Genomic DNA, 23,692 nt, shown 5'->3' with positions numbered 1-23,692 from the left:
TAGACTTAATTTTTCTAATTATATATTTGTCTATACTGGTATGATTTGTGTGTGTATGTGAGCAAGTGTATGCATGCTCTGGTATTTAATTTAACTTGTTTTACTATCATAAGTGTTTTACTTGTTCTGGAGTTGCACTTGATGAAAAGCACTAAAATAATTTATATTATAAGTTTTGTGTATACTCTGAGACTTCAGAATATTTCATCTATCTTTACCCAATTCTAAAGTGATGAACTAGAGATAATTTTTAATTATTTTAGTATTTTAGTAATTTCCTTTTTATTTAAGTGTAGTTGACATATTTTACATTAGTTTCAGATATACAACAGAGTGATTTAATATTTTTATAGATTATAATCCATATAAAGTTATTATAAAATATTGGCAATATTCCCTATGCTATACCTTATATCCTTGCATCTTTTTTATACTAATTTCTTAATAGTCAGTCCTCACGGTCTTAAAACATGAGATCACTTGCCATTAGAAAACTCTGTTTTCGAAGTTTAGCATCTTGTTTTTTACCACATTTTAAAACATATTTAAAATTTTTGCATTTTAAAACATTCATGTTCATGTATTAGCTTCTTTAAACTATAGTTGAAAGGGAATATTTATGTTTGTTACATTTTGCATAAGCCTCTCTCCCTCCCCCCCTCTCTCCAAAGGAAAGCAGGAACAGAAGTCAAGAGGAGAAAAGTAATTGACCCCTTGACCAAGTTGTTCTGTTTGGTGAGGTTGTACCACATTGCCCTTGTGAGGTTTACAGTAAGAGCGGAGCAGAGGTCTGGACTAGAGGGACTAACAGTGTTAGGATCAAAGGACTAATTGTCTGTTTTCTTGAAGCTAGGGTTATTGGCAGCTGCCATTATACCATCCATGCTGCTGTCACCCAGCACAGCCAACCAGCATGCACTAATTGCAGTGGCCTTTTCATCAAGTAAGATCATCCCACTAAACACAAAGAGCTGTCTTTCCATTAGCACAGACAGTAGCTAGCTAGATCAGCTGGGCTCCTTGAGTATGATTGGACTGTCATATTGTTATGATTTGTTCAAGTTTAGAGCACTTAGCAGATACCCTTCTCACCTCTCTTTGTACCTGAATACTATAACCTGACTGCCCCTATCATTTAAGAGGGTACTATAGCTTTTCAAAGTTCAGCAGCGCACAATCGCAGGCAGGCAACTGGTTCCTGACAAGAGATCAATACTGTCCTTCCGAACGCTGGAGTCAAGCTGCTGGGTCTGTCAGAGGGATGTGAGCTGTAATTGGATCATGGATGCTGCGAGTCATCTGAGCTTCCCTTCAGCACTGTCACAGCTGTCAGAAGCCATCCCTTTGTACAGCTGTCACTGCGGGAGGGTTGGGGCTCTTTTTCCGTTCTAACCCAATGCAAATGTCCACTTAGCAGATGAATATTGAAGATATTAGACACTTCTTTATGCCTTTATGCAAAATAAAGATCTGTGTCATCTGTGAATTTCATGGAAATAAGTTGCAATTTATTCACTGTGAGAAAAGTGAAGTGAAGCCTGTAAAAATGAGAAATTATTTGGTTCAGGCTATTAAAAAAAGGAATATTTTACAGAATAAACAACAATATGCATATATTTTTCTTGAGATGGAAAAACTAAAACTGTGCAGTATTTAGAATGGTCACCTGATATTTAGATAGTATGCATATATATAGATAATACATATATATATATATATCTTTTGCTTCATGTACATTTTCAGAAAAAGGATGAATCTTGAGTAGATTTAAGTCCTTTAAATCATTAAAATTTATTGATAAATATAAACCCGGTATCTATTTTAAAGTGCCAATACAATAAGTTTTAGGGAATACAGTTTTATTTAGAATCAGGTCAAGAAGCCTCAAAAAAGTTTTTAAGACAGGACAGGCAGTCTCAATAAAAACAAGTATGATGTTTTCATCACAAAAATCTTTCTTCCTAAGTTATTACAAATTAGGTAAAAAGATATGTCCATAGCTGGCAAAATAATCACATAACCAATAAGTGGCTTCTTTTAATTTTAGTCAATTTTGCTCTTGTTTAAAGTACAGAGAACAGTCAATAGAAATACATTATATTTTACTGTTCCTATTCTTATAACGCTGTATTTTTAAAAATAATGATTAAGTCCTAGATTTGTACAACTTGAGTTATGCACACTTGCAACATGTAGTAAACGTGAAGAACTTTCACCAATGTGGTTTTGGCAATTGTATTTTTAATTCAGGAAATTCCTTTCACAATATTGCAATTGATCCACGAATTTCTCTTGGCTATTCTAGAATAAAGTACAATCTTAACTTAAAAAATCATTTCTTCCCGTCTCGCTAAGCTGATGTCAGAATCATTTTTTGGATGGAAGACAGGGTAATTTTTGATCTGGGTGGCTGACTTCCTTTTTCTTGAGGTCCAGACCACATACCACCTTCTCTGTCAAGCAGGCAGCCTGCACCAGCCCAGTGACAGAGTAGCATGAACCTTATTTTCCAATATCTAACCTTAGCATTCTGTCACCCACCAGGGTACTCACTGGGTCAGCCCCTCAAGTATCCAAACTTTTTCCCTCCATCTGGCATTACGAGGTGACCTTTACCTCATTTGCAGTGGCTCAAGTTTTTTTGGATGCTAAAATTAGTGGTTGCCAAGATCAAAACATAGGCATTTGACCTGCATTGTGGGGTGTGAAAGGGAACCAACTATAAGAAAATGCACAATCATTTAACAGACAGTGTGTTTGAAGTGATTGTAATATATGCTAATCAGGATAAGAAGTATTGCAGTTCCCCTTGCCTCAATAAGCATTTTTCTTTTAATATGATATTACATTTACAAGAAGCAGGATAAAAATCCTAAGAATATTAAAGTGTTTTACTCCTACAAAATGAATTATTTAGCAATCAAATCTTAGTTGACTATTACTGGTTATAGTTAAATGATCTTCAGTAGTTACCTGGGCAGAGAATATAAGAATGAAGTAAAAATTTTAAACTTTGTTCTTAAAGGTTATTCTTCTGTGATGATAACTGTGAACTTTATATGCAACTCCAGTGACTCAAGTAGGCACTCTCTCTCTCTCTCTTTTTTCTTAAACATGGTTTATGGCTAATTACATCAAAGATCCAAAACAGTCTTTTTTACATTTGCATTAATAAGGGTGTCATATGACCACGTTGAAGCAGAAGTATACATCAAAGGTGGATTAAAGGTTGGTTAAGCATCAAACCATGTTCCATATGTAAATTTATAGCAATGATGTGCTGTAGAAAGATAGCTTACCCTCTATTTCTCTGCTACTAAATAAAATTAAAAATTCACAACTCTGGTTTATGGGATTTTAAATGAATTTGATCTCTCTTTTGGGCAGGGCAAATAAGTGTTTTGTGATGTATTATTTTATAAAAAAAAAAAAAAAGACCATCGTTCTGGCTCATTTAATTTTGCAAGTGAATGATCTAAGATTAACTACAGACTAGTCAGTGCAGTTTAAAAGCTGAAAGCAATTTTCAGCCATAGATGGTAATGCCACATTCAGTCCACAACCGAATGACTCTAAATGACTAAGATTCGAGGTCTTTGTATATGACCACAGGGCCTGATAAAGCCATAGGAACACAGTAAAAGCACAAAAATAGTTCCAATTTATTTGGTGCCATCACCTTAATGAGATTAATACAGACGTGTTCATGTGCCTAATTGGTGATTTTGTTTTAACTAGTAATGAAGGATTAAAACTTCAGGCAACAGGCTGCTTGCTGAAAAGAGGATTTAAGAGGAAAAAAAGATTTTAATTATAAAAGGGAAGCCTGTGAAATATACCACTACAAAGTTCATAGTAATTCTTTTTAAAAAATGAACTGATTAAAATGGATAGCTTGGATTTTTCCTGCCATTTTGGGAGAAAGGGTGATTTCATGAGCAGAACCACATACTGATTTTATTTACCAATAGACCCTTTGGCATACAAGAACATGTAGAACTGTTACTTCCAGTGAAAAAATGTTAAAACTGAAAAGCATTGGCCCTTAGGGTACTATGGAATTTAGAGTATGTAGAATTTTATTCTAATTTATTTTTTAATGATTTACTACAACTGGATGACCTGTGGCTAGCTGTCCTACTAAATCCCACAGCATCCCAGTAAATCAGAGCTTTTTTGCAGAAACTTCACCTACAACTTGCAATGGGTTTGCTCCCTTCTAAGTCTAGTTGTAACCATTTAAATGCTAACACTATTAAGCATGCTGCCAAAACACAAACACTCAGCTTGAGTCATTAAAATTTAATTATAAGGGGGCAGCTGAGCCCAGTTTGAGTTTTGAGTCTGAAAAATATTATTTAAAAAAACAAAAACAAAAGCTAATAAAAACAAAACTACCCAACCAAACCTATCAGCATCTGTCTATACTGGCCCAGTGAACTATAGTTAAATAAAATTGGAGGCTTTTTTTTTTTTTCAGAGTGCAACATCTAATCCTCACACTAAAACATATTTCGATAATTACTTATCTATCCTAACACAAAGTGGGCCATTGATTTGCCTCGTCATTGGTGGTGGGTTATATAATCTCTGCTTTATAAAGTCTTGTGAGCATGTTAATTTTGTCTCTCAGAACAAATAGTAAAATAAAGGGACTATATCCTTCCACTGCCAAATGAATAAAACAATATTATCTAGGTTATTCTTTTCTCCATGAAACTTTGGCCAGTGCAAAGACATCTTTTTGATTATAAAAAAAAAAACCCCAAAAAACAGAAATGCAAGAATTTGGTCTTTGATGTTCTATTACAAACCACTTTAAAAGGACTCTGGGTAGTGATACAGTGCAGTGTAAGATGCTACCTTCCCAGAGAATGAAGACCGAAATATATTTTACATTTCTTGTCAGATTGAACTTTAAGACATCCTGACTGCTTTCTCTATAATTTAAACATCACAGCCAAAATGGCAACATGCTTTGTTCAGTTCCAGTTGTGTGGAGTTTTAGTGCTTCATTGATTCAGAGGAAGGCTGAGGCTGGCACGGGGAGCAGGGCGACGGAATCACACTCTCAGTGCAGCATGTCAAGCCATTATATCTGGGACCAGAATGTCACCGTGGTCTCAATGGTTCGTCAGCTGAAGGATATGGTTAACAAATGTAAAACCAAACTTCAGAGGAGCTGGTTTTCTGTGCTAAGTGATCTGTATTCCCTCTGAATTTACTTTCCCCTAACCCCGTGAAATTAACAGTACTTTCTGACATTCGACCCCCTGACCTCACACATAATAAGAATTTAAAAAGCACCATGCATGAGTGTGTCTCTGTAATGCAAAACTGGGAAAAATGACCATGTCACAGTTTTATTATACAAAACCTTCTCAATCTCCATTGCATGCTTCATATATGAGTGCTCAGTTTAAAGTTATTATAAAGAAAAACACAATTTTAAGAGTCATAATTCACTGTTCGTGACTTTTATAGACAATAAATTGTAGCAAATACATATTGCTACCAAAAAGCTTTGTACTCCATTAATGCAGATATTTACCAAGATGAGTGTTCAAAATAGTCCCCTAGAAGACTGATGGTTCAAAGGAAGGGGCTTCCAGGGAGCTGGTTACCAAGGGTGCAAGTGCATGCACAATGTGTAGGTCTCAAGGTTTAAGAGGCAGAAGCAGGGAAGTGTTATGTGGAAATGATTTTGTGTTATCAGGCTCAGGGGATGACAGCATACAAGAGTAAGAACAAGCTGCTATGTGGCTTTTTCTTCACTGTGAAGTAAAGATTGGCAGCTGGAAGTAAGGCTTACAGACAGACCTGCACACAGGACCTCTTCACCTAGGACTCATAATCACTACTCAAAGGAAAATGCATTTACCAGGGAAAAGCGGCTGTAGCCATCAGAAGTGTTCTTAAAACACCACTTAAATATCACTTTATACGCTATTACTTGCAAACTGTGGCTTCGTATTAAATTATACTTGCATAGGCTTTTGCTTAGGTGCTGATAATGCTTTTGAGGTTGCATTGGTGAAGAAGAATTTAGGCTGCTTCACAAGAGACGTGACCAGAATACTCCATGCTGCTGACAGTGACAGGGTGAAAAATTGCAGAACTGTACTTTCTTTCCCCATATAGATTGTAATTTTAATTGTCATTGTGGCCCTTCTGTTTTAATTATGGGACTTCTTTGATATATACCAGGACATCGTATTGAATGAAAATATGGTGCTATAATAGTCTCTTTATAATTAATGACCACATGTAGATCTTGGTGCATAAAAGGGAAGGAATAAATGAACAATTTATTTAACTAGGTTTTGGATTTCTTTCTGTCTTCCAGTGAATATAAAATGATCCTGGGGTTTCTGAGAATGTTTGATATAAGAACTGCACAGAATATATAATAAAATTACTTTAGACTGGATTACAAAACATATTATGTTTTAAAATGTCCTGCCCCAAAATAGTAAAAGGTATCTATTTACCACATTGCTCTCATAACATTTCATCTGAAACCCCCCAAAAATAATAATAATAATTTAAATTTATTTGCATGTATATTTTAAATGTGTATCTTTTTAGATTTTACCTGTGGTATTGTTAATTCTTACAGGTAAAATGAGGGTTCAAGAAAGAGACTTTTGAAGCTTGATTCACCAAGCTGCAAAAAAAATAGAATAGATCCAAGCTACATCTTCTCTCTGAAGGAAGAATAATTTTTTCTCAGTTACTACTACTAAACAGAAGCTGTTTTTCTACAAATCAAAAATAAGTAGTCCCTTCATAGGCAATTTAAATGCCCTGAGAACTGTGAAGAGGAAACCAAAAAAGCACAGCAAAGGCTTAACATTGTTCTCAAACTATCACATAACAAGCTTACCATAAAGAACTCTGTGACAGGAATATGCTGGGCTCATATACATTTCAAGAGAGCCAGAACTCTGTGGATTTCTGGAAAGCAGACCTATTTGTCCAGGGTCTGTCACTGTAAAGCAAGAAAATGCCCCCTGACAAGCTTCTGCTAATTTTATTGTGGCATGGGGTCCTGTGCATGCATCCTCTACAGTATGACTGCAGCTCAATTGTAGAGCACGAGGAAATTGGATCGGCAGAGACAGGGACTACCCTGGGGTCAGCTGTGACCATGCCACTTCCATGTGATGTCTAGTTGGGGTGATGGTGTGTAAATAAACGTGGAGAATTGCAAATCTTGTCATGGCCACGCAGAACAGCTCAAGCATTTAAAGATGGTTGCCCGCAAACCTAACTGGAAGGTGGTTGCTCTGTGTGGTGGCTGAGGAAATACTCAATTCCTTGCCGGAGTCTTCTTCTTGACATATCTGAAAGTACTGACCGAGCATCATGTTGCTGAAGGGATTAATCACTAAATAGTTTTTCACTGTAGTGGAAAGTAAAGAAACAAGCTAATCATGTTTGAATATTGTGCTTTTAGAGCTACTGTGCTGATATCAAGGACACTTTTTATTTATATTATCCTACTCTGATTTATTTGTTTTTTTTTTAATGAGGTGAAGCATCTTAATGTTTTACTGTTTATTGAATTTAGCACATTAAAGTTCTATGAGTTCTTGTCATTATTATGAACTTTCCTAATGTTAGAAAATAAAATATTATAGAATTCACATTTTCTGCTTATGAATCTAATTTTATTTAAATACTACTTACAGTACTCATTAAAATATACTTAGGTCTTCCTTCCTTCAACCCATAAGATGTATTTTGTACCAGTTTTGCATTTAGACATATCTGTTTTTCTGTTACTTTTCCCACATGACAATTACCTTTCATTACAAATTTATAAAATCATTTACATTTTAGCAGTTTAAATGTTTCTGCTGACATTTTGTAACTATTACCCTCTTCTAGAATGGCATATGTTCAGGCAGTTAATAAAAAATTAAATGGAATAGCACTAGACAAGGTGAAGCTTTGTATCAGAGTGTTCTCCACATTTCTGAAAATACCATCTTTGTGTTGCAAACTGTGAAGTGAGGTTAGGGCTGTGCCAATATGTGTATTTGTCACAACTGTCACAGAGACCGCGAACTAGCCAATCACACAGGCCTTAATTAGACAGTTATATTTTGCTTTTTAGAAATTGTCCTCATGTAAAATGGTGTCTATGACTCAAGGAAGGTGCTGGGAGCTGAGAGGGCAAAGAATGCCAGCAGAAAAACACTTTGATTTCTTTGTGGAAGATTTATTAACTGCTGTATGATTTCTTAAATATAGAAATAAAATATATACGAGAAATTGTATAAATTTAGCAAGAAAAAAAAGGCAATATAAGGATTACTGAAATAGCAATAGGCTGAATTAAACATTACCATAGTGTAATATGCTTTCATATGGATTTTGAAATTATAAATTAAAAAATTTATAAAACAAAATGAGTATTCAAATAGTGAAGAGATCATAGATGGCTTAAAAATCTTTATATAAGTTCACAATTTTGACATTGGCTTTATTTGAAAAGCAAATTATCTGTTACAATTTCAATTAGCTATTACTGAAGGTATATCACATATTTTTGTCAAATATTATTTATGCTTTTATATTTTTGAAAAATTACAGAAGCACCTATATAGCATAATTCTATAGTTTTTCAGAAAATAAATCAGGGTCCTTCATACTGAAAGTAAAATATACTGAATATCTTGCCACATTTTTTATTTTAATTTTTATCATATATTTATACACAGTTATAAAGTTTCATGGAGAATGAAGTAGACAAAAATGTATCAGTAAAATTGTGCAGTTATTATACCTTTGTCTGCATTTACCTTGTCTGTTAAAATGACACTAATATACTCTTTTACTGATATTATCATCATATAGTTTTACATTTTGAAAATTAGAAATCGAAACTACATTTACCTTTTAAGTAATAAGTCATCAACACACTGATAATTTTTGCCAGCAATATTGCCTTTTGATAAAAATATGATGATTTTTATAATCTTGAATATATGTAGATAAGCATGGTTTTTAAAATATTGTGAAAATTATTATAAACTTTTTTTTTTTATGTGATTTCATAGGTCTTAAGGTTTTTAAGCTAATTTCAACCAGTGTAGAAATACTTTGGGTTTCTGGAACCTGAGGGGGGAAAGCCCTAAAAATACCAATAAATGAAAGCTACACAAAATCATGAAGAGCACTTTCTAAGAAATTAATAATTTAAATGGAAGATTTAATTCTCTAATTTAGATGAAAGAAATGTAGTTTATTTGTCTGTTTTTAACAGTGGAAATTTCATGTACATTAAAAGCAAAAAAAAAAAAATCTATTTTGGGGTAACTTGCACAGTTCATCCCATTTTAAATCTTTATTCAATAGGCATATCATAGAAGTTTTAACAGTCATAGCAGATTAACCTTGCCTGTGCTTTTGGAGGCTAGTCATCTGATGAATTTACATGCAGCTGGATGAAAATGCTATTTGGAGAGAGATTGAGAGTTTATTTGATTAAATCCCTTTCTCCACTACCTTGACCTCTTTCTTGTGAAATAATCAGAACTGTTTAGCAAGAATATTCAGGCATTAATAATGAATTGCTTTTGAGCCGATTTATTCTGCATGCAACAAACCCATTGGTGTCCCTGCTCTTTTCTTTTTTTCTTTTGTAAATAGCACTTTATTTAATGAACACAATGATTAGAAAGAGTAAGAAACATATCTTTGAGGAGTTTTGTTTAATAATTTGTAGTCTGTTTTGCTACTTGTAGTTCTAATTGCTATGTTTTCACTTTCCTCTTCTTCCAAATACTGCCTGCCCACAATTTGTACAAAGGTGGGATGCATTAGGCAGGACCAAATGCTTCAGGATGATAGGATGGCAGCTACTTGATTTATCCTCACCAACTATAAGGGTGGTTTTGAGAATTTATGCATACTACGATGTTAAATAGTGATTCCATTGTTTGTGCAATTATCAGATTGCAGTTATTTTTCTGAACAACTATTAGATCATTTTCCATAGAATTTTTTATTTTGAAGACTCATTATAGATTATCTAGTAGTGCAAGCTATTTCTTTTTTAAGAGAAAGAAATTTATCTGCAAGGAAATTAATTAATTCTCTATCTTGTGCAGCTAGACTTGTGTTGATACCAAATCCACTTTGGGTTAGGAAAAAGGGCAAGGAATGTCTGTTCTCTTCTTCCATTTGAAATATAGTTGAAGGACAAGATAGTCACACATAAAATGGCAATTAGCAATTAATGTTAGTTGCTGATGAAGGAAATAGGAACTCTTTACCTTTCAAGTTAAGAGGAGGAATTTACCTCCTGCGCATCTCCCTGGAGTATTACTGGATGAATTCCAGGCTTTATTTGGCAATAAAACATTGGTCAGTGTTTGGAACAAATGATAACCTTCAAGTGTAACTTTGACATGAAGTAATAGGAGCAAGTGGAAATTTTTAAAGTGTGGTGTATATTTAATACTTTTGATACTTGAGTGTGGCAGATTTGCTGTATACACACCCTACTGTACCATCACCTATTATAAGGCTACAGTATCTTGTCTTTATACTAAATTAAACTTCATTATAATTTGTTTCTTAATAATAACATGCACTTGACTATAATATGTAAAATGCTTGGCTTTCATGAACAACTCTATGGAAAAGCTGTACAGTATCTAATTTGCATTTAGCAATGATGTTACATTTACCATATACTAAACTGTAGAAAATCTAATCTAACATCATAATTTAAAATAATAGTTTCCAGGACTTTACAAGTAAGATACAAGTCAGATTACAATAACACATTGTACTATTTCTGTTGAGTAAAACAGAATTGGCTCATTATTTTTTCCCTCAAAAGTATTCAGGAAAGACTTAATTCTTTAATAATGAGAAAAGCAGTACATTGAGAGGGAAAGACCATTTAAATTGTCATAGGTGGGTAAAATTTTTCTTTTTTGATCGTAAGTAGTCATTTTTGGGGTCTCTAATCATATCATTAGTATGCTAAGTTTAGGGGAGAGGTTTTATGACACTCAAATGACCTGCTAGCAATCCTGTTGTAAAGACCAGGTATCTGGTTTTCAAAAATGTCTATGTTTTAAATTACTAAGTACTGCATACTTCAAAAATTCACAATCAAGAAAAATAAAAAATAAAACATTTCTATAGTGATATCTAAATTTATCCACTCTCAAACTTTTGTTATATTTTTTGATGTTTCATATCTTATAAATACTATGTAGTGTTGCAAATTTGATGCTTAATTTGACTATATGGATTTGAGGGTAGGATTTTTTAATATTGATGCATACATTTTTGAAGATTTCTAAAAAATGTAAAATATATTCAATACATATGTGAACGCTGCTGCTGCTGCTAAGTCGCTTCAGTCGTGTCCAACTCTGCGCGACCCCAGAGACAGCAGCCCACCAGACTCCCTGATCCCTGGGATTCTCCAGGCAAGAACACTGGAGTGGGTTGCCATTTGAAAGTGAAAGTGAAGTCGCTCAGTCCTGTCTGACTCTTAGCGACCTCATGGACTGCAGCCTACCAGGCTCCTCCGTCCATGGGATTTACCAGGCAAGAATGCTTGAATACTTATGTGCAATTAACTCTAGAGTACATGTTGGAAAACACTATCTTACCACCAAGAATTGTATGATGTATATCAGGAGCAACATTTTTACATTTAATTATAGGAATAAAGTTAGTGGCATAAGAGACTGAAAACTGCAGCACCTAAGGAAAGAGGTCATTTTTAACAGAGGATCAGAAAATCCTTCATGGAGAAAATTTTATTTTAGATCAGGCTGAACTTCAGTTCAATTAAACCCAGAAAGCATTTAGTACCACCAACCATGATATGCCCTCGGTTTGGAAGGAACTTATAGATACAATAAGGATACACTGGAAAGGACAACAAATTCTATCTGAGCTGTCAGAATAAGCCTCATGACAGAAGTTGTATTTGACCGAGATCTCAGTTAATTGAGATAAAAAGAGAGGTGGAAGCATTTTGAGATGAATGAAAAGCATAAAAAAAGAGAAAGAATTAGGGTGTGAAAGGCCATGTGTCTTCTGAAAAGAGAAGACTTGCCAGTGTGGCTGAATCATAGGAAAATGGAGCACAGAGATAGCTGGTGAAATAAGAATGGAAATTGGGCTTGAAGCACCTTGTAGGTCTGAGCAGCCAAGTGACAACCTCTGTCCTGATTTCTTTTCTTTTCCTTTTTCTTTTTTTGTCTCCATTGTTTTTTCTCTTCCAGGAAAACAACCTTGACAGTTCTTGCTAGACCTCAGTTAGAATGGGAAAGAAGGGAAAAATGAAATTTAACTTCAGATTGAGGCAAAGTCATCAGCTAGAAATAGGCTGAGAGCAATCTTAACTTCTAAATGATATTATGCCTCTGACAACATTTGTCCTGAACAATTCCAGTGCATTCTTTGTTTCTAATTAATTAGACAATAATAGGAACTAGAAATCTTGAGAAATTTAGATGACAATCCTTGTAGCTAAGAAAATCCACATCTTCTTATTCCCAAATTATGCAAGTCAATTTTAGAGTAAATTAAATACCCAGTTTATTACTCTACCTCCCTTCAGCTTTACTCCATAAACAAATCTTTAGTGAGTAGGATGTAAGTAACTTCTTTTTTAAGAGCTGTCTCAACTCTTGGGCTCTATCTGTTTCCTGATTCTATCAAATTCTGCATGTCAGTGAGGAGAAACCACAGCAAATTAAATTAATTTTATTCAATTTTTATATTATTTAAAAAACTATAGTTTGATGGATTGATCTTTTTGTTTCTCTTACAAATAAATTTTAACTTAGAAACTAAAATCAATAAAAATATGCAAAAATTTTAACAAAATGTTTAAAAGAATGATATCCTCTTGAAGCATGCTTCATGTTTATATCGGATGCAAATATTTCTAATTTAAAGCAATATCTTCATCTTATTCAGAAAATGTATGAAGCATATCTCAATCATGAATTAGATAAAGCACTAACTCTGTAACAATCATATTGGGAAACACTATGTTTTAGCTACTTATTATTCCATATTACTCAATTCTGTGTAAAAATGTTTCACTCCTCCTTTGGATAGTCTGCAAGAGTAAAATCTTGGGAAGACATACTTCCAGGAGCTAATGTAATTGAAAAAATGAGAGAAACATATAAAAATATACACATTACCAACAATTTCAATTTATCTCCTTTCTCTAAATACTTATTGCCAAATTAACTTTGAATTTAATTAAATTCTAATGAAAGTTAAAAATGTTGAAATAATAACATTAGAAAAAAAAAATAGGTGATCTGACTAATGATGAGCTAAACCAAGCTCCTTAATGCTCAAAATAGTTTGAAATTTTAGAATGTTTAAAGAAATGTTTTATCTATACTCTGCACAATCAGGAGGAGGTTGGCAGGACATATTAGAACATTGTTTTATCTAAAAATTTGATTCTACTTATATTCTAGAAGTTTAATTGATTATTTTTTTATAAAAACAAACCAAATGGAATTAAAAGAAATTGCTTCATTGCCTTAATCATTCAGCCTTTCTAATATCATACGACCCACTTGATCAGCATAGTATTCACATCATCTAATTCAAACTCCTCCAACCAAAATTGAAAGTTCAAATTCAGTTCCATATATTTTGCTTTTTCATTAAAAAGTATACATTATAGTTTGCTTCCTCAGTGGCTCAGTGGTAAAGAAGCCACCTGCTATGAGCCTCGGGAGACAGGTGTTCAATCCTTGAGTTGGGAAGATCCCCTGGAGGAGGGCTTGGAAACCCACTCCCATATTCTCGCCTGGAGAATCTCATGGACAGAGGAGCTTGGCAGACCACAGGCCATAGGGTCACAAAAAAGTCAGACATGAATGAAGTGACTTAATACGTACGCATGTATACAACATAGTAGGTACCCTCCCGTAGAGAGAGGTTTGGGGACTAAAATCAACAGCAAAGATAAGGGTCATGTTTATTTCTTAATGTGAATTTTTATTGCAATATAGTTGCTTTACAGCGCTGTGTTAGTTGCTGCTGTATAACAAAGTTAATCAGTTATACATAGACATATATTCCCTCTTTTTAAGATTTTCTTCCCATTTAAGTCACCACAGAGCACTGAGTAGAAGAATAAGAAAGCTCTCACGCATACAAGCGTATAAGTCCTTCACTCTAGAGTCCATTCTTCCCTTTTCTTAAAAAGCCTTCATTATGCAGAGCAAAACATACCAGACTTACTGATCAAAATATCCTCTAAGTTTAATATGCCTAAACTTTCATTGGAACACAAAGGCTGCTGCTGCCGCTAAGTCGCTTCAGTCGTGTCCGACTCTGTGCGACCCCATAGACGGCAGCCCACCAGGCCCCCCGTCCCTGGGATTCTCCAGGCAAGAACACTGCAGTGGGTTGCCATTTCCTTCTCCAGTGCATGAAAGTGGAAAGTGAAAGTGAAGTCACTCAGTTGTATCTGACTCTTAGCGACCCCATGGACTGCAGCCCACCAGGCTCCTCCATCCATGCGATTTTCCAGGCAAGAGAACTGGAGTGGGGTGCCATTGCCTTCTCTGGGAACACAAAGGACTGAATCCATAATCTCTAGTTCCTTCTCATTTTAGTAAAGTCTCAATGTCTCTTGACAGTTTTCAATTTTATTCCTTAGTTACCTCTTGAAGTTTCTCCCCCAGACTTTCTGTGCTTTCCCTGAGACAACAACCTCATCTCACAAGGAAAGGATGTGGGACCTACTGGTCTTGGACATAGGTTGATCATGGAACCTGGTCAAAGAAGAAGGAGTAAGGGAGAAGGAGGAATCCAAGAATTCTGAGTGTTGGGGACAATGGTGATGCTATTAATAAAATCAGAAAATTAAGAAGAGAGCATGCTTGAAGAAAGTGGTAGATAAAGCAATATTCTGTTTTACTTAGAAATTTATGGCTAGGTAGTCTTCTAGCCTTCATGAGTAGCTTTGGCACAGTGGTGAGAAGCAATCCACACTTCAAGAGAGTAAAAGTTGGTGGATGGTGAGATGCACATTAGAGATACAGAAGACATTGTAAATATTTGATAACAGAGGTAAAACCAAAGATAAGATGTTGTCTTGAAAATGAAAAGGGAAAACATTTTCTATGGCAGAGAAATTATGCCTGGGTTAAAAGGCTCTAGAAAAGTGAAGGACAAGCACATTCAAATGAAAAAGCATCACTTTCTTGAGGAAAGACAGAAATTGAAAGCAAGGGATGAAAGTTGAGGTTCTGAAGTAGAAGGTAGTTTTCACAGCAGATAAACTCCATCTTCTCATGAAATAGTAGTCAAGGCAATTTGCAAAAGTGGGCTGTTCTTTTAAGCAAGGTAGAGATTATTTCAGAGTTGCAACTGAGAAAAATAATGAAATCACACCCATACAAACAAAATGTAAGAATAATCCTGAGAAGTAGTGAGAGCCTGGCTATGGTTTAGTAAATTTATTCTACCCTTATTCTTCCAAAATGCCCTGTTAGAGTGGAGTTTCAGTTTCTAATTGTTTTGTCCGTTTCTGGATGTTTAATCTCATAATACAATTTTAAACATCATGTCACAATTAATGTGTTTGAATTAATCCTGTGCCAACTTTGTAAAATTTTTCCTTATGGTGAACTGAAAACTTTCTCTCTGTAACGCTGGTATTAATCTACCAGGAAACAACCCTATGCTGTCATTAGGTGTCCCTGTTATGTGCTATTGCAGCCTTCTTTGCTTTTAAAACTCTGGACTAAACACTTTCTTTCATTAAATAATTTCTAATATCACTGAATTTCTTTCTTCTTCAATAAGTGAAAAATATACATTATTTTGCCCCCAAACTTCACATACATTTAGAATTAACTCTAAGCTCAAATAATATAAATTATTACAAACAAAGGTCTATTGCTTGATTTACTTTCTGGTTTGTACATGTTTATATAAAAATTGTTTTGTTTAGCTGGAACTCTATTCAATCAATTTAGATTAATTCATGCTCACATTTTCAAAGATACAGTGTTGTGAGAAAAAGATAGATATGAGGAATCAGGAATGAGATTTATAAAAGACCTTGAGAAAAATATTCAAATAATTTTTATTATTCAAAATTTTTAATTCTTGATATTAGGAGGAAATGGGATTATATATATTGATCCCCTATGAGTTAATTTCTTCCAGGAGTGGGGGTGGCATACTTTAGAATAAAAGTGGCTGTTTCTTATCATTCTCATTGCATTTTTCCAAATAAGACTATGATTGAAAAATTACATTTTATGATCGATATCCTAGATTTATCAGCTTTGTTCCCCACTGTCATAGAGTAAGTCCACAAGTTTATGAGCATTTATTTCCTCTACAGTGAATGCCTATATTCATTAAAAGAAAATATTCATTAAGTTATACTCCTCACACTACATCGAGAAAAGGTTAACTCACTTAAACAATATGGTAATATTACTCTTCATAGATTGATTTCTTTATTGACCACAATTTAGATTAGTTATTGATATACATGATAAAATGTGGGAACATTCTAATATGTTATAGGACTCTTTTTCTTTGAAATTTAATATAACTCAGAAAATAACCTTCAGAGAATGCAGAGTATGCATATAAAAATTCTTTGTATAATATTATTTTCAAAATCATGCAATTGGCTTAGAAATGTTGGTAGAACTTAAAAGCTATCTACACGTTTAGTCAATAAAATAGTTTATACCCAGTATTCAGTCCATTTTCTACATTAAAGCTAGTCTAAATATTAATGAAAATTGCAACAGAGAGAATTGCATTAGTTTCTGACAAGATTATAGACTGCAAAAGGAAATTTACAATCACTTGTCATAGCCTAGGCCAATTCAGAATCCAGATACCCTCTGTCTTGTCAAGGGTTTTACCTTAGGCCATATATACCCTTCCCATTTTCAGTAGGAATCTTCAGAACAGATTTATTAATCCTTCAAAAGCTTCCATAGTGGCATAGTCTACACTGATTATCTAAAATGTTCAGAACACTTTGAAAAAATTAACCATTACTAGAGTGAATTTTTCCACCTTTCTTTCCCTTTCTCTACCAAGGAGCAGAAGTGAATGGAGAACCCAAACTTTTAAGCTTCCTCTTTTAAAATAAAATCAAACTAGTATATTTGAGCATTTTAAGCTGATACTAGGAAAGGATTATTAGGGTTGTAATTTACTGTTTCTATCAGAAATTAAAGTCTACTCTGAATTTTTCTCTTCATTGTACTAAGAATTTAGTGCATATTTAATTTTTGTCTATGATTGTCTATGATTAATTCTAAATAATGTGCTATTTCAATTCCAATCATTCATTTGATTTACATTCTCTAGCATTTTAAGCTTTGATTCTGTATTTCTTCCCCAGTTTTCCTATCAATGGTCATTTTGACTGTATCCCACCCAAAATTAAGATTCTTAAATTCTACACGGCACTTGCAACTTTAGGTTTTATTATATTTGTGAGAAGTGTTTATGAAAATATCAATAATTCTTTCAATTGTAGGTTGATATTGCTTAAAATGACCTATGATTCACTTATTGTGTACTAAGGATTGCTTTGAATTCTTTGTATAAATAACTAATTCTCAGAACAACCCTATGCAGTATTATTATTATCATTATTCTAATTCTGCAGATGAAAATTGTGTCAAAGAGTGTAAGTAACTTACTCAAGATCAAAGAGCTGGTGGATGGAAAAGACAGAAACTTTAAGTCATGTAGCTCCCAGTTTCTATACTCTTAATCATGAACACTACTGGATTTTCATAAGTTAGCAGTTTTGGGGGCCAGGGCCAAAACTCTATTCCCAAATGAGGCCAATTATTCCATTTTTTGTAAAATTCATTTTTATAGATAGCTGTTATAGAATATGAGGTTTTGAAAAGTCTATTAGAGAAAGATGACCAACTTTGAAGTCAGCTAAAATGGGCTTGAATTCTCTTTTTTATAAGTAACCTATTGTATGACTGAATTTGAATCTTTTTCTTCATTTCTCTGGCCTTGTTTCTTTGCTATCATGAGGATTAGAACAGTGACATATAAAAGGTAATCACACAAAATCTGGTTCACAGTAGATTTTCTCCCTTTTCCCTACATGAAAAAAAAGAAATAAACTATTTTCTTTTTTCCTCTGTTATTTCATATAGGTATAGCCTGAAGAAGTAAAGGATTGGTGTCCTTGGTCTAAGGCTGGAAAAAAGCCAGGCATTTTATATACTGATTTGCAATATTTAAGCTTCCTATTTTCCTGTCTGTGAATTAATTGGGTGCATCACAATAGATGTACTCTTCCCTTCTCTGCTCCAGAGTTTTAATCTTCCTCCTGAGGAATGAGCATTTTATTTTACAGATTTTACTAGAACCAAGCATGGGAGAGGAACACTCACCACCATTTCACAAACAACTACTTGCTGTATTTTCTGAAAGTTTGTTCTTCTTGGTGAGAAATATACATAGCCAGTTCAAGTTCCATGAGATTAGTGAAATGCTTACATAAATTATTTTAATTGGAGATTATATCTATTGACAAAAGACTCTGCTTAATATTTCAATGCAACTAGGATTACATTTTTGTCTTAACTCATCTGCCTTTTCAGATATACCATAAGGAAACCTATGAAATTTTGAAAATAGAGAAAAATCCTACTCAGCACCAAGAGTACATTTTGAGTCTTAATATATGTGGTCAGTTTGAAGGAGTATAATGAAAGAAATAAAAAGTGAAAGTGTTAGTCACTCAGTCATGTCTGACTCTGTGATGCCATGGTCTCTAGCCCACCAGGCTCCTCCGTCCATGGGATTTTCCTTCTCCAGGGTATCTTCTCAACCCAGGGATCAAAACCAGGTCTCCTCCTGCATGGTAAGTGGGTTCTTTACCATCTGAGCCAGCAGGGAAGCCAAGAAGTTAATATATTACCAGGGAACTGAGATAATGTCTGTTGTTAATCTGGGCTTTGCTTCTTGTGTTCATTAGAGGTTTTAAGGCTATAGTATACTTCCCAAGTGGTACTACTGGTAAAGAATCCATCTGCCAATGAAGGAGATGCTAGAGATATGGTTCAATCCCTGGGTGGGGAGGATCCCCTGGAATAGAAAATGGCAACTCACTCCAGTATTCTTCCCTGGAAAATTTCCTGGGCAGAGGAGCCTGGTGGTCCTGCAAAGAGTCTGACACAATTTAGCGGCTGAGCATGTACTGTTACTAACGTGTGTGTGTGTGTGTGTGTGTGTGTGTGCTAAGTCACTTCAGTTAAGTCTCAATTAAAAAAAAAGTACTTAGTATTTCATTAATATGACAAAAGATTCATGTAAAACTGAGCTTACTGATAGTAAAAATAGATAAATGGAAAGAATACATCCCAGTTAAAAGGTGAATGATTTTAAATGCTTTGTAAAGTATTTGTCAAAAATTAAATGTGTCTGGAATGAAACTCTTTTTTAGCTAAATATTTGTGTATTGCCATGAAGTTATTCCAGTGTTTGTATACATTTGGAAGTATTTGAATTGTGTGTTAAATTCAGGTTGTTTTTTAGCTGCTAAGTCGTGTCTGACTCTTTTGAGACCCCATGGACTGTAGCCCGCCAGGCTCTTTTGTCCATGGAATTCTCCAAGTGAAAATACTGAAGTGGGTTGTCTTTTCCTCCCCCAGGAGACCTTCCTGACCCAGGGATTGAACATGGGTTTCCTGCATTGCCGGCAGTTTCCTTACCACCGAACCACCAGGGAAGCACTAAATTCAGGTTAATTATGTGTTAATCAAGTTATTGTCAGCAAGAGATTTTAGGAGGACCCTAGAAGAAGGCAAATGTTACATTTGTTCTTGTTTTCTCTTTTTATCACTTATAGATAGGTTTCAAAACAAGTGCAACATCAATGAAATGATTCAAAAACATACACGATTGGCAAGAGAACACTGATTATATGAAAATTAAAATAGACCTAGAGATTCTTTCCTTTTCTGACAAATTTGCATCCTACTAATTCAATACTTAGGGCGGATGCTAGGACAGATTTTAAGAGTTTAAAGGCATTATTGATTATTTACTGTAAGAATTTGGATTTTCTTTGTATAAAGCAAATTCCGAAATTATCTCTTCTGAAATCTAAAGTTCCCTACAATGTATAATATTAGGAAAATGAGTTGTTTTTAGCTAGCATCTTTTCCCTCATATTTTATTTTATATTTCACCCAGTTTCACTGTCTGTTGATGATCATCTATGTAATATATGCTAGGAATTTTCACTTGAAGGACCATGTATCTTTAAATGTCTTCTCTTTATTCGTCCTAGTTCTAACACATGTAATTTCCCCTTTAATTTGACATCATTTAACGGCACATTACACGTCAATGATGTGATCTGTGAATATTTACAATGTTCATGTCATTTTTATTTTCTAATCCAATTTAAGTAGCTCTGCTTTTTATGACATCATGAATTCTTCAGTCTTTTTGGTCTTTTTGGGACTAATTATTCCATTAGTTCCTTTGAACTAGCTCTATGTTGTCAGTCATTTCTTCTTTTTTGATCATAAGACCTTTGCTGCCCTCCTTTGCATATACAATCAGTTGTAGGTCTATGCAACCAAGCTAAGGAGCAAGTACTAAGTTCTCCTCCTTGCAGACTGCTGTTCCCAATTATTTCTGTCCAGAATGCACTTTGCAGGTAAATCTTCCTACTATAAAACCACGGCTTCTAATGCTCTTACCTGCTGAAAAATAAACTTGGATATATTTTAAAATATTTTTATAATAATAGCAAATATGTTATATAGAGTACTTTCACTTAAGACAAAGGTTTTAAAAAAACAAGTTAAAAAAAAAACAGAAGAAAAGCAGACTAAATTTCACTTGCTACAATATTACATGACACAAAGTCTATGTTTATTGTTCAAAGCTGCTTTTGGCAGAATTACAAAATGTCCTAGATTCAACTTTTGAAAAAAATGTAGTCTTTCTTGGTACTTCCCATATCCATTTGCCTGCTAACTTATATAAAAGTTTATGGGTGTGATTACTTTTAAGCAGCATCAAGGCAAAAGATAATTTAGAGTGATTTAAGCATGACTTTGTCTTTAGCCCTCTTGTTTACTAGAAAATTTAACACTTCCTCTGTAATGCTAAGGAGCTCTGCTGTCTGTTGCTGCCCTCTGTAGTGATGACAGAGCACAGTATCAGTTCGTGGTAGAATCCGACTAAAAATTTCCTCTAGAATGCAATTGCAGCCGAGTTGAGAGTCACGTATTTTCGAAAATAAAAAGCCAATGGGTGTATTTTTTTCATTTGAAGTGTTCTTCATTCACTAACAGCATAACCTGACTGCTTTTTAAAATATCATTCTTAAATATTGCAATGTGATTCATTTAGTCTGATTGAAAGTACCACTAAGAATACTTATATATAAACTAAAATAATAAAATATATAAAAAGTAGATTTATGATTTAAGATTTCAGATTGGATGGCAACAACCAAGAATGGTCCAGAATTTCTGCCTTTATAAACCAATTTTATATTAAGCCATTTAATTCTCCCTAAGGTTGTTACCTTATGGCTCAAATGGAATGATTGTACAGCTAAATTCATATAAGGAATGTAGTTTGTACTCTTCGCTGGTGGCTCTGACTGTAAAGATTCTGCTTTCAGGACAGGAGACCCAGTTTTGATCCCTGAGTCAGGAAGATCCCCTGGAGGAGGGCAAGGCAACCCAATCCAATAGTCTTGAATGGAGAATTCCATGGATAGAAGAGCCTGGCGGGCTACAGTCCACGGCGTTGCACAGAGTCAGACAAGGCTGAGAGACTTTCACAAGATCTATCTATATAATAAGCATGTTTATTTATTTAGCTAGGTTTAGTCTGATTTAACTAAGAAATGAACTTCCTAGGTGGTGCTAGTGGTAAAGAACCCGCCAGCCAATGCAAGAGACACAAGAGACGAGGGTTTGATCCCTGGATGGGGAAGATCCCCTGAAGGAGGGCATGGTAACACACTCCAGTATTCTTGCCTGGAGAATTCCATGGACAGAAGAGCCTGGCGGGCTACAGTTCACAGCGTTGCACAGAGTTGGATATGACTGAAGCGACTTAGCATGCACATGCACAACTGTGAAATAGTTAAAATTTGTTCTTCCCTTCTCATTCCACTCTAAAACACTGCTCCCATTGCCCCTTCTTCTAGGAATAGGATAAGAGAGGATTAGTCCAAGGGACAGGCAGTTGCTGAGTTAAGGAGGAACTTACTAGGACCTGAGTCATGTCTAGGAAGAGACAACAGAAATATATGCCTTTGAAAAGAAGACTGGCTGAAGCTAAACAGAGCTTATGGACCTAGCTAAGTGGCCCGAGGCTCAGGGCAAAGGGTTCTTGGCAGAAAATCTCAGAGTCAAACCCTACTATAAAAATAAGGCCATCTTTGCTAGGGTTAGGGTGTGGCCAGAGTATGACCACCCTTTGAAAGTACAGCTAATTTCATGTGATGGCTCTTTAAAATTCTTCTATATTATAAAGTCTTTTATATTATAAATTATTTTGTAGTATAAAGATGTGAGTTTGTGTACTAGTTCTGCCATTTACTGGCTGCCTGGTTATCCTAGAACCAGAGTCCTCGATTTCTCTGAGTCTCAGCTTCCTCCTTTGTAAAACTGGGGTTACTTGTGAAATAATATTGCTAAAACTCCCAATCTAATGTATACTATTAAAAATAGTAGATATTTACACTTACCTGGTAGGGGAGGTACCATGCCCATGAAGATGGTTTTCCCAGTTATGTTCATCCATTTCACACCACTGTGCTGATCCCTGCAATTTCCCCAAATATGGGAAGCCCAACTACATAATTTGTGGTAGTGGGGGATGGTATTTGCACTAAAAATAGCATTTAATAAAAGTTAATTCATTTTAAATCTGGTCAGGATAAGAGCAAGAACTGGGTAGGTCAACCAGCAAGTAATATCAGTGAGTTTATTTAAGAAGGACCAAAAGAGACCATGAAACTTTTCTGAATTTCTGGAATTATATGACCTATGTGATTGCCTGATATATGTATTTCCATAGAAGAGAATTCTAGAACTGACTGGAAGACATTGACATGTGGCCAGGGATTAGTTTTTGTACCACGCTTTCTCTGAGTCAGTTGAGATGTTTAAATTTGTATTGACTTATACTTTGATTTTTCAAAGACACCATCCCTGAGGTATAAGTTCAGCCTAAGTCTGATTGTGACTCCCCATGTCTGACTGTGACTCCAAAATGTGTTTAGCTTGTGAAGGTAGCTCATATAATTAATATTTCAATGTTAAGAGACAACTTGCCTAAATGACATGTGGCATAATTAACTGACTTTTTTTGTTTGTTTGTTTAGTTGCATTGCCATTGGGAATTTTTATGGAGATCATATTTAGCTTTCAATGTAGTTTGAGGGAATAGTTGCAAAAAAATAAATGATTATTCAATAGACTGTGTATCTTTTTTTATTTCTTTTAGCTTAAAAAAACAAGTGGCCAATTTTATAAACTCACCTCAACATAATCAGCACTTAAAATGTTGCATGAGGAAAAGTTGAGGGTATTGGAGGGTGACTGATAAAGTGATTCACTGGCCTTCTTACATTGTCTCAATTTTCTTTTGAGGACAAGAGAATACAATAAGCATT

General features: G+C 34.6%; 1 pseudogene; it reads left to right on the top strand.

Annotated features, from left to right (window-relative positions):
* Positions 1–22,754: 22,754 nt before the first annotated feature.
* Positions 22,755–22,909, top strand: LOC136165539 (U1 spliceosomal RNA; annotated as a pseudogene).
* Positions 22,910–23,692: the final 783 nt, after the last annotated feature.

This window comes from Muntiacus reevesi, chromosome 3, assembly GCF_963930625.1.
Source record: "Muntiacus reevesi chromosome 3, mMunRee1.1, whole genome shotgun sequence".
NCBI lineage: Eukaryota > Metazoa > Chordata > Mammalia > Artiodactyla > Cervidae > Muntiacus > Muntiacus reevesi.
This window is presented reverse-complemented; position numbering and strand designations above follow the sequence as displayed.